Below are 12,419 nucleotides of genomic sequence, written 5' to 3' on the forward strand. Positions count from 1 at the left end.
ACTACCAACTCAACTACAACATTAAATGGCCACAACTATCCTAACTAAAAGAAATTAATTGCACACCGCATAGCTAATGGTCTTTCCGATCAAGCCTCGTCCTTGCCATCATCATCCCAAGAGCTAGCTCGATACCTGCAAACTGGAGGGGAAAAAGAGGGATGAGTACAACCACAGTACTCAGTAAGCAGCCCTTATTTGAAGGGTCACGCACAAACAGCATACTTATCAAAGAACAACATGTCATGCTTATTAAAGAATCAACACACACACATCATGCTCAACCAAATCATGAAACATTCACAGTCATGCTTTTCATCACATTATGCATTCAAACATTGACACATTCTATAAACTTCGGTGACAACCACAACCAGTAACACATTAACTACCAACATCTAGTCTCCCTAACCTCTCAAGTACCTCTACGCTTATCAGAGCTACTCTAGCCTTCCACAGTTAACTCCTTCGAGCAGAGTCGGCCCCTGACCATTTATACCCAGAGCCCCGACCCTGCAACATCGGCCCTCGACCATTTATACCCGAGGCCTTGAACTCTGCATCGACCCTCGACCATTTATACCCGAGGCCTCGATGTCTTACAATCTATTGGCCCTTGACCATTTATACCCAAGGCCCCAATAGTTCTCCTTTCGAAAGACTCCTCGCATCGACCCCCGACCATTTATACCCGAGGCCTCGACGCTGATCTTTATCCAATATTGGCGTATCGACCCCCCACCATTTATACCCGAGGCCTCGATACCCAATTAGTGACGTATCAGCCCTCGACCATTTATACCCGAGGCCCTGACACTCACCCATTCACTTCGTAACTTTCATAACTCCACATATCATTTCTAGCCTCCAACCAGGATTTCAGTACTACTTCCCTAATAACAGCAACCACCACAACGCCCATCACGATACAACCACTAGTATGATTTCAATGCATCACAGATCTCAAAAGCACAAAGTTTGACAGCAACCAACCTGATCACAACATAGAGCACAAAAAAGCTTCAACAAATAACCCTATGACATGCTTCACATAACATACTTTTCAGATAGCGGTTCAGAAAACTTTTAAGAACACGCCCAACACAATTCATCCAAACATTTAATATCCAACATTCGAAGAAATCATCCAACATCAGTATTCAATAAGCATTGCTAGACATAAATAAACACATCAGACACGCCAAACATCTTATGCAAAATTCAGACAACAACATCTCCACAATAATTCCACTTCAACGAGCATTCCCTGCAACATACACCATTCCACATCAGAACTCAGCAGCTCAACAATACAAAATTTCCACTATTATCACCGACGGACATGCAACACTACTCAGGCACATAAACCAACATAAACAAGAGTTACACTGCACAATAACGTATCGAAATCAATATTAAACATCATAAAACAGCACAACGACAACCAAATAATAAACATCAACGCACGCACCCGCCCCTCGTCTACTTACTTTTCATTACTCGATAGGCCACCAATTTCAATCTTTCAAATGCATCGACAAGCCATTCACACATCTAATCAAAACACAATTATCCAACATGCTCTTCATCGTACAAAACAAGAAAATAATCCCGTAGCTTCCAACTAAGCAAACATAAACTAAATAACATAAAACTATCACGTGCATTTTCAATCCCAAGACCTGCTTTCAAACATCAAAGCTTAATCACTTCCAACCATACCGAGCAGCAACTTTCAAGGCACATCCAATAATCATGACACAAGATATTTTTCCTAATATGTAAAAGGAAAGGAACAAAAGAAACAACAAGGATGCAACCCAACAATAACAACTAGAAGTCCACAAATGATGCCCAACAAACTCTAAATACATGAGATATTCAACTATAGCAAAGTTAAGCACGAAACCATCTCAATAACACCTATTAACTTACATATTAATAAATAATAAACACACCGAAAGCACCACACAATTCATACATATTCAATCAACAAACATCCCCCAAGTAAGAACTACTTACACAAAGTTCTAATGCGCTACCAAGTTCACCGAAGGGTTCCTAAATCCAAAAGCAAACCAAACTTGATTAGAAATCATGTTAGAAACACTTAGTTTGCATCGAAAGTGAGTTTAGATGATCCGTTACCTACTATCTCACCATAAAACCTCTTGGGTAAGGAGTGGGTCGACGTTGAGCAGGTTCGGGCATCCAAAACTGAGTTTGAATGTCCTTATGCTTGCTGTTCCGATGTCAAAAGCGATGGGTAATGCTGGCTTGAGTCTAAATAGGGGTGGGTATCGCGAATCGAACTCCGGACAGGTGTGGGTAAGCGTCTAAAGTCGTCGAGGGGAAGCAAAGGCCACAGATCGGGGCTGTGGGTGGTCGTCGGAGCGCGCACGGCCACGGGCCGCTGTCGGAACGCCGCAGAAACGATACAGCCACTGCAGAAAACCGGAACCGCCCCGGGTTTGGGTTCCAGACCCGTGTGAGACGCTGGAAAAGGGCTGAAGGTGCGCCGCTGCTGCCGTCGACGACTGCTGAAGAAGTTCCAAGTCACGCTGCCGTTCGGGATTGAGAGTCGCCGCTGCTGTTCGAGGAAATGCCGTCGCCGCTGGTTCGAGGAACGCCGGCCGCTGCTGCTACGGGATCGCCGGATGGAGAAGCACCACCGATCGCCGCTGCTGCCGTGGGTCGTCGCCGGAGAAAAAAAACCAGGGGAGGCCGGCGGCTGGGGTGGGTAATGAAGAAGAAGAAGAAGAAGAAGACCTAGGGTTTGTTTTTTTTTTTTGTTTTAATCTCCTTTTCTTTTGTTTGTTTTATTTATTTTACATTTAAACCAAAAAGCCCACATTCCCAATTTTTTAAAGAATCCTCTTAATTAGTTCTTTAAAAATGAAAAGCCCAACTCCCAATTCCAATGGAAAGCCCATGGGCTAGAGGAAATTAGAATTCTATTTTCAAATAGTTCTAACGGCCCAAAACAAGAAACCCGAAATCTCACGTTAGTTGTTAAAATAAAACTCACAATAATTCGAGATAAAATAATTAACTTCAACTCTAAGACCCAAGAATAATAATTCAAAGAAAAGTAGAATTTATGAAGGAAAATCCTAAAACCCCCTGAATTTAAGATTTAACTAAAAATCTCCTACACAGTTCGAGAACTTAAATTATCTTAATCCAATGAAATTAAGCTTAATTCTAATTTAGCCAAAAAGTTAGAATTTCAAAGTTAGAAGATCCAAGAATTAAAGTTATCAACTTAGGGAAAAAATCCAAAGACATTATTTATCTCTTAAAATAAACGAGTCAGAGAACGCGGGGCGTTACAATCGACCACGCCGCTGATGTGAGATCGGCTTCTCCATCTTTGTGTGATTTGCTTAACGGGCAGCTCGGTCTGACTTTAATGTTCTCGATGTTCACAGGCGTTCGTTGCTTCCATTCAATCGGCTATAGCAATAAAGGCCGAGCTGGATGGAAGGGAAGCTCTAGCAGCGAGGGAGAGGGAGGACTTCTCTACTGCTTTGGAAGCTGCTTCCTCCACCATGAAGGGTGAGCTGCTGAAGGTTCGCTCCGAGGTGGATATTTTGAAGGCCGAGGTGGAGGCCAAGGCCGAGCTGCTGAAGAAGGAAGAGGAGAGGCGCAAGGCCCAGCTCCGAGCTGCCCATGCCATCACCAAAGGCCTGGAGAAGGAAAAGTTTCAACTCCTTAAGGAGAAGGATGACATGCTCCAGGCTCTTGAGGCGAAGGACAAGGAGCTCAAGCGCGTGACTACCGAGCTGGAGACAGCGAAGGAGCATCTCAGCAATGGAGCCCTGCTGGAGGAGTCTTTTAGGCAACACCCTGACTTTGACGGGTTTGCCAAGGACTTCTCTGACGCAGGCTTCAAATTCCTCATGAAGGGCATCGCTTCCGACATGCCCGACATTCAGATCCATCTCAGTGGTCTGAAGAGGCAATATGCTGAGAAGTGGGCTTCAGGGCCTAACTGTACTCCTGGCCCCCAGGCGCTGGTGGAGAAGTACGTAAGGGATCTGGACTCTGACTACTCCGATCTCGAAGAGGACCAGGTCGGCGCTACTCAGGAGGGCACTCCTCAAGCAGGCTCTCAGGAGATCAACCTCTTGGGGTCGCAGGGCGAGCTATCCTCCCACCTCGGAAGCAGCTGAGGCCTCTTTCCTTTCTGTTGTTGTTTTTGTTTTTTTTTGCTTGTAAGTCTCAGGGTAGAGTTACAGGGTCTATAAGTCTTGGCCCTGTTCTCTGATTAATGAAAAAATCTCTTATTCATCTTTACTTTGGTGTAGCCCATTTCACCTCGCACCTTTAACTCTTAACATCGTGCCTAACTTTAAATCCACAGTTATTCTTTATACCGCACCTCCTACCCAGAGGTTTAAACATTCTGAACTTTCTACATTGCCCCTTTAACTTAAAGGTTTGAATTTTAAGTTCAATAATGGTTTTTACATCGCACCTCGTACCTATAGGCATTAAGGATTTCAACCAGCTCTTTTACAATTAACTTTGAACCTTTCACATCGCACCTTTAACTCAACGTACAAAGGATTGAATGTTGGTTCATCGCTGGTTTTGACATCTCACCTCGTACCTATAGGTATTAAGGATTGAATTTTAACCAACCATCGCAATTTAAACTTGTGGGAGTTCGTGGCCCCCATTTAATTTCTGGTCGAACTCGGAGGCATGAAATTAAATCACCTCATCTATGCGGACCACAATCCCTTCGGAAATTTTTACAAGTCAAAGTAGGACCACTTTGACATTTCAAGGGTAATAGCGCTTCAGATGCTCCGCGTTCCATGGATGCGCGAGAACGTTTCCTTTCAGATCGGCCAGTATGTACGCCCTAGGTCGGACTACTCTCTTGACTTCGAACGGCCACTCCCAGTTTGGGTCTAGGGTGCCCACATGATTTTGGATCCTCCTTAAGACCAGGTGTCCGACTTGGAAGGTTTGAGGTCGAACGTGGGCGTTATAATATCTGGCCATTCTGCTTTGGTATTCCGTCAGACGTAGCTGGGCCACTTCTCTTCTTTCTTCCAATAAGTCGAGGTTGAGAAGTAGCTCTTCCTCATTTACTGTGGGCTCGTAATGCGCCACTCTGTTAGATGCCATGCCGATCTCAACTGGAACAACGACTTCGAAGCCAAAGGCCAGTGAGAACGGGGTCTCACCCGTTGACTCTCTTTGGGTGGTCCGGTAAGACCACAGGACCTCCGGTAGCTCAAACAGGACCTCTGGAGTCCAGTCTCAGTTTGATGCCTCGTTTGATGATCTTATTTACTGCCTCCACCTGCCCGTTCGCTTGCGGATGTGCAGGGGACGAACTGAGGTGACTTATGCCCAACTTTCTGCAAAAGTCCTTGAAATTTGCGTTGTCGAATTGCTTTCCGTTGTCTGTCACGATGGCATGTGGTATACCGAAACGACATACAATGTTTACCCATACGAAGGACGTGACTCTGGACTCTGTAATATGGGAAAGTGCTCCAGCCTCGGCCCACTTTGTGAAGTAGTCCACAGCAACAACGGCAAACTTGGTCTGTCCTTTGCCCAAAGGGAAGAGACCGATGATGTCTATCCCCCACTGCGCGAATGGCCACGGGGCCGAAATGGGGGTGAGCAGCTCGGGCGGCTGGTGGATTATGTTTCCGAAGCGCTCGCAGTTGTCACAAGATCGTACAAACTCCTTGGCATCCTGATCGAGAGTAGGCCAGTAATATCCTTGCCGGACCACCTTGGCCGACAGCGACCTGGCGCCTGAATGATTACCGCACACTCCCTCAAGGATCTCCCTGAGGATATACAGGCCTTCCTCTGGGGTTAGGCATTTCAGCAGAGGCAGGGAGAAACTGCGTCGGTACGACGCTCCATCTCGGATTATGAACCGAGCTGCTTTTCTCGCCATCTTTTTGTTCTCCTTGGGGTCTTGTGGTGAATTTCCTCTGATGAAGTCCGCGATTGGATCCATCCACGAGGGCTCCGGAGCGTCAATCTCCATCTGATCTGGCTCTAGGATCTAGGGATTATCCAGGATCTCGACGGGGACCGACCTGGCTAGATCGGTCTCATACGTTGATGCTAACTTAGCCAAGGCGTCAGCATTATAATTTTCTGCTCGAGGAACTTGGCTTACTTCGGAGGTTCTAAACTGGGTGAGGTACGATCTGACCTTGCTCAAATATTTCTCCATTCGGGAGTCTTTGGCTTGGTACTCCTCCTTGATCTGGCTCACAACCAGCTGGGAGTCGCTGAAGGCCTTAATACAAGAGGACCCCAACGCCTTAGCAATTCGCAGACCAGCAATAAGTGCTTCATACTCGGCCTCGTTATTGGAAGTTCGGAAGCTGAACCGCAGGGCATACTCAAACCGCTCGCCTCCTAGTGCGAGCAAGAGGACTCCGGCCCCGCACCCCTTCTCGCTGGAGGATCCGTCGACATAGATCGTCCACGGGAGGTCGGACTCGCTTCGCTCGGGAGGTGGCGTGAGCTCGGCTATGAAATCTGCCACTGCTTGTCCTTTCAACGCAGTTCTGGGTTCGAACTGAACGTTGTACTCACTCAGCTCCATTGCCCACTTCATCAAGCATCCAGAAGTTTCCGGCTTATGGAAGACATTTTTTAGGGGCAAGTTAGTGAGCACCACCACAGTGTGGGCTTGGAAGTATGGTCTAAGCCGCCGGGCCGAGGTGACCAAAGCGAGAGCCAATTTTTCCATTCGGGGGTATCTGGTCTCGGCTTTGGTCATGGCCTTGCTTGTGTAATAGATCGGACTTTGCCGCGCTTCCTCTTGTTTGACCAGGGCCGAACTGACGACGCTGTCGGACACTGCCAGGTACAAGTGAAGCTTGTCTCCTGGCAATGGCTTGGCGAGCAAAGGTGCCGAGCAGAGATAACTCTTCAACTGCTGAAATGCTTGCTCGCACTCTGCTGTCCATTCGAACGGCCCCTTCTTTCTTAGGATTTTGAAGAAAGGGAGGCACTTATCGGTTGACCTTGAAACAAACCGGTTCAGGGCTGCAATCCTGCCATTGAGGCACTGAAGTTGCTTCAGAGTCTTGGGTGCCTCCATCTCGAGCACGGCCTTTATCTTCTCGGGGTTGGCCTCGATTCCCCGGTTGTTCACCACGAAGCCAAGGAATTTTCCCGAGGAGACTCCAAAAGCACACTTTGCAGGATTGAGCTTCATCTGATATTTTCGTAGAACTTCAAAGGCTTCGGCCAAGTCGGAAAGATGCGACTTTGATTGCTTGCTCTTGACAAGCATGTCGTCCACATACACTTCCATGTTCCGGCCGATCTGCTTGGCGAACATTTTATTCACCATTCTTTGGTAAGTTGTTCCTGCGTTCTTTGGACCGAAGGGCATGACCTCGTAACAGTATAACCCTTGGTCTGTTATGAATGCAGTATGATCTTGATCTGGGACGTGCATCTTAATCTGATTGTATCCGTAGTAGGCATCCATCAAAGTCAGCAGTTCGTGCCCGGCCATTACGTCCACCAGCTGGTCAATCCTTGGCAGTGGGAAGCAATCTTTTGGGCATGCCTTGTTTAAATTTGTAAAGTCTACGCACATTCTCCATTTCCCGTTGGATTTTTTAACTAATACAACATTAGAGAGCCACTCGGGATACAGAATTTCTCTTATGTATTCAGTTTTCAATAGTTTGTTTACTTCCTCAATGATTACATCACTCCTCTCCTTATTTACAGGTCTTCTTTTCTGTTTTATTGGTCGGAATGACGGGTCTATGTTGAGGCAATGCGCCATGATCTTCAGGTCAATGCGAGGCATGTCCTCATGAGACCATGCGAAGATGTCCGAGTTGGACCTGAGGAAGTTGACCAGCTCCTCCCTGTCGGTGGCCCCCAGCTGAGTTCCTATGCTGACCTGTTTCTCGGGACTAAGCAGGGGAACAAGCTCGAGCTCCTCAGTTGGCGTGGAGAACTCCCTTCTCGGTAGGTCGGCCTCAAATCCCAGTGACCCGCCCGTGCTGGCTTGGTCTTCTAGGGCGCATACTGATGACTCTTTGAGTGCGGAGGCATAGCACTCCCTTGAAGCGGTCTGTTCTCCTCGGACTGTGCCCACTCCATTAGGGGTTGAATACTTCAGAACTTGATGAAGTGTTGAAGGAACGGCCCGAAATGAGTGGATGATGGGTCTCCCAAAGATGGCATTATAGGCCGATCTACCGTCAATCACTACGAACTCGGCCATCTGAGTGACCTGCGTATTGTCTTGCCCAAATGTGACCGGCAAGTCAATACAACCCTCTGGGGAGACCGACTCTCCAGAGAACCCAACTAGCGGTGTCGGGCTCTTCTTTAATTGTGTCCGGGTCCACCCTAGGGCGAGATATGTTGGAAGGGACAGGATGTTGGCAGATGCGCCCCCATCTATTAGCACCCTTCTGACCACAACATGGTCAATCAAGGGAGTGATTACAAGTGCGTCATTGTGGGGCAAATGTACCTTCTCCAGGTCTGTATCGTCAAAGGTAATAGGGCAGGTCGGTCTCTGCCCCTGATGATGCACACCTCGCACCTGGCTGCACGAGCTAGTTCCTTTCTCTTAGGTCCGGATTGGCCCCCGCTTGGTCCTCCGAAAATGGTGTTGATGACCGCAGGTCGGTCAACGCGCCAAGACGACGTCTTTGAATGCCTCCTCTCTTCCTTCTTCTCTGCCAAGCTGGACCTTGGCTTCCCCACAAATTCCTTGAAGTAGCCGTCTTGAATGAGGTCCTCAATTTGGTGCTTCAATTCCCAACAGTTTGACGTATTATGACCGTGTTCCCGATGGAAACGGCAATATTTGTCCTTGTTGCGCCTCTCCGGGTCTCCTCTAAGCTTCTCAGGTCGCTTGAGGAGTTTTTCTATTCCAGACTCCTCGATGTTCGTAAGGATCTCAGAGATCGGAATGGTGGTCGGAGTGTAACGCTCGTAAAGTCGGTTGCGGCTGGGACCATTTTCCGCCCTTCGATACTCTGCTCGGCTGTTGGAGGAAGGTCCCCTGTCCTTGGACTTGGAATCTACCTTCCCTTTATCTTTTCCACTTTTGCCCTGGTCGATCATTCTCTCTAGTCGACCAGTTTTGGTTCGGAGGAGCTCTTGCCCGTCAATGACTTTCTTCGCCTTCTGTAATACTTTGGCGAAGGTAGCTGGAGCCTCCTCTCCAAGCTTCACAGTGAGGGCCTCGTCGGCCAGGCCGGTGAGAAAGTAGCACATGGCCGAGTCGTCGGAACAGTGCGCGACCTTCAACTGTTCCTCCTCGAACCTTGTGACATACTCCCTTAGCGTCTCTCCTTCCTTCTGTCTGATGGTGGCGAGATGAGTCGCTGTCTTTTTGTCATAATGTCGGGAAGAGAATTGGGCGATGAACTCTCTCCTCAGCTAAGAGTAGGTTGAGATGGACCGGGCCGGCAGCCTCCGATACCACAAACGCGCGCTGCCAGTAAGCGCGATTTGGAAGGCGCAGCATTTGATTGCGTCTGATGCCGCTTGAAAGTCCATGAGGCCTTCAAAGACCTCGACATAGTCCTTGGGATCCTTCGACCCATCATACGGTTTCACGGTGGGAGCTTTGAACTTCGGAGGAATTGGTGCCTCCAAAACGTCCAAGGTGAATGGCGATTCTCCCAAATCGCCATCATCCAATGGACTTTCTTTCTGTTCGCACTTGGCCTTCAAAGCCTCAACTTGAGCATCGAACTTGCTCTTCAGCTGGTCGAACTCCTCCCTCGTGATCATCCCCTCGGGAGTTACCGGGTTGTAGGAGGATCCAGCCTGCTGGTTGGAGCTCATGTGCGAGCGGGATGACGACTGTCCTTTTCGAAGGGACGAGCCCCTCTTTCTGTTAAGGTGCTCATGGAGGTCAGCCCTCTGGTGGGTGTATTCTTCGCCCTCACCTTCTTCGGGATGCTGCCCCTCGACTGGGCCGAGGTGGGGACCCCTCTACTCGCGCACGTCAACGCGCGTCACCCGGTTTTCAGATCGAGATCCTGCGCCTGCAGCCTGCACCATTTCGCTATACATCTTTTCCATAGTCCGCATCTGAGTACGCATTGTCTCCATTTCTTTCTGGAGTGCGTCAAAATTCTCCCTTGTTGGAGCCGAGGCTGGGCCTCGGGTGGTTCTCTTGGACGTCCCACCTCGGCCACGATTGGCCTTGGATGGCTTTGGATGTGCTGGTGGTAGAACGGGCGTGGTGATACGTGCCGACCTGCGGACAGGTTCTGTTACCAGGCCCTCGTGACCTTGCCCTTCTACCACCTCTGCTCCAACCTCCCTCTGGTGGACATCGCTGGCAATTAGAGTTCTTCGATCAGCCGTATTGGTTGAGTTTGCTGGTTCAACCATTTTCGTTCGCGTTTTTGTTTAAAAGGATTGGGATGACTTGGATTGTCTTCTTCGCACAGACGGCACCAAATGTTTATGCAAGGATATGCACAACTGTCCTTTCTTGAACCCAGCTCGAACCCGGTCTCCGGCCCGACCTGTACACCTGAGCGGACCTGCACAAGAAAGCAAACACTTCGACGCTCAATTCAGTATAAGTCGAGTTCTCGGTTTAGTTCGAGATGAATTTTCGTACCTGAGTGTGAAGTGAAGCCCTTTATTTATAGGTGGCATACCCGACAATCTCGCGACGGTTATACCCGACAATCTCGCGACTGACGGTTACTTATCTTCCCTCACATCGGACGTGTCGGGACATACGGTAGGTTGGACCGCGACCAGGTCGCACATCGGCCTTTTATACTTAGCCTTAATGACGGTGTCCGGTCCTCTCATTGGATCGATCTCTACCTGGCTCTCCAATCATCTTTAAAGCACCAATGGTTGTCCTCCACGTGTCCAAGGTATTTTTACACCCAAACACAACTCTCTTTCAAAACCTACTAAAAAATCAACATAGAGACACCAACTCACTAAATAATGAAACATTTTCTCATGTATTGTTGGACTTGGATTAATTTAAAAAATTTTGCATCTAATTGACAAGAAATGTTTCACAATAACGCAATCAAAACATGGATGGTTTTCAAATCAGATAACAGCACCTTGGATGCGATTGGACATTACAAATTCTAAATAATAAAGGTAAGATTTTGGGCATTACAAATTCAGTACATTCCAGGATGGACCATAGAGCACCATTCGTTTGATAAACCAAACAGTGGCTGCAAGCTCTTAATTCAATTTTTGGTTAGTCTGATGAGGCATACAGAAAATTAGACAATGGAGTACTTCCTGCAATCCAACATATCCCACACATCGCAACTTAATCTTCAAGAAAGTCAGAACCACAATTAAATCATCCCTAATTTCACTTCAAAACCAAATATGCACATTGCAATTTAATCATCAAGAAAGTCAGAACAACAATCAAGCCATCCCTAATTTCACTTCAAAACCAAATATGCACGATCGTAGAATAGTAAATAACAAGAGAAATGCTAGACACTTGAAAAGACGCTAGGTAAATAGAAGTTGGATAAAGTGTTAGGGTTTTCCTTACCCATGGCTCCTTCAACAACTCCGACAGTAACTTGAACCAAGCAGCTATCTCGCGCCATATAGTCCTTAAAGAAATACAAAAAATTCGTATTACACAGGAACACAAATCTAATCTAATGACAAGAAAAATCTATGCACGAGAGAGAGAATTTACCTAAATCCGGTGACTACCACCCGAATCCGGCGACAATAGGCGACGACTGCCACCACACCTAAGTTCTAGCGACTAATACCACGAATCGGATGACCGCAAGCAATATTTCGACTGTGATGAGGGGTGGTTGTAGCGATGGGGAGAAAGGAGGCAGAATCGAACGAAAAAATGGGTAACTTGTTGGGATTGGAGACAAAATAATGGAAAATAAAAGAATGAAAAATAATTGTGAAGGTTATTGGCCAGGGCCCAAATTATTAGAGCATTTTGTTTTAGCACAGCATATATGTTGATACTTTTAGGTTTTGGGGTGTGCCGTGAAGAAAAGAAACAAAAGGGTGGATGCACATCTTGATAGAACTTGTGGCAGCAGGTAGTAGTGAGGCAGAGAGACAAGAGGAAGAACATTTTGGATGTAGTGCGTCGTCGGTGATAAGATGAAAAATACACCCATATTTTATATATTTATTTTACATTTTTTTAATTTATTATGTTTAAATATTTGAATTTAATTATAATTTAACATTTTATGATAGATTGAAGATATTCAACAATAATAATTTAACAGCGCAATTTTAGAGGATAATGCGGACTCCACCAAATTGGGGAGAGCTGAATAGGTAAAATACAAACACAATTATTATGGCTGGACACTTCAATTTGACAATTATGTATTTTTAGAATATTTTGGTAAATAAAGAGATATAATCAAAGTACG

The sequence above is a fragment of the Momordica charantia genome (assembly GCF_013281855.1).
Source record: "Momordica charantia cultivar OHB3-1 chromosome 7 unlocalized genomic scaffold, Mcharantia_2.0 BLBB01000007.1, whole genome shotgun sequence".
NCBI lineage: Eukaryota > Viridiplantae > Streptophyta > Magnoliopsida > Cucurbitales > Cucurbitaceae > Momordica > Momordica charantia.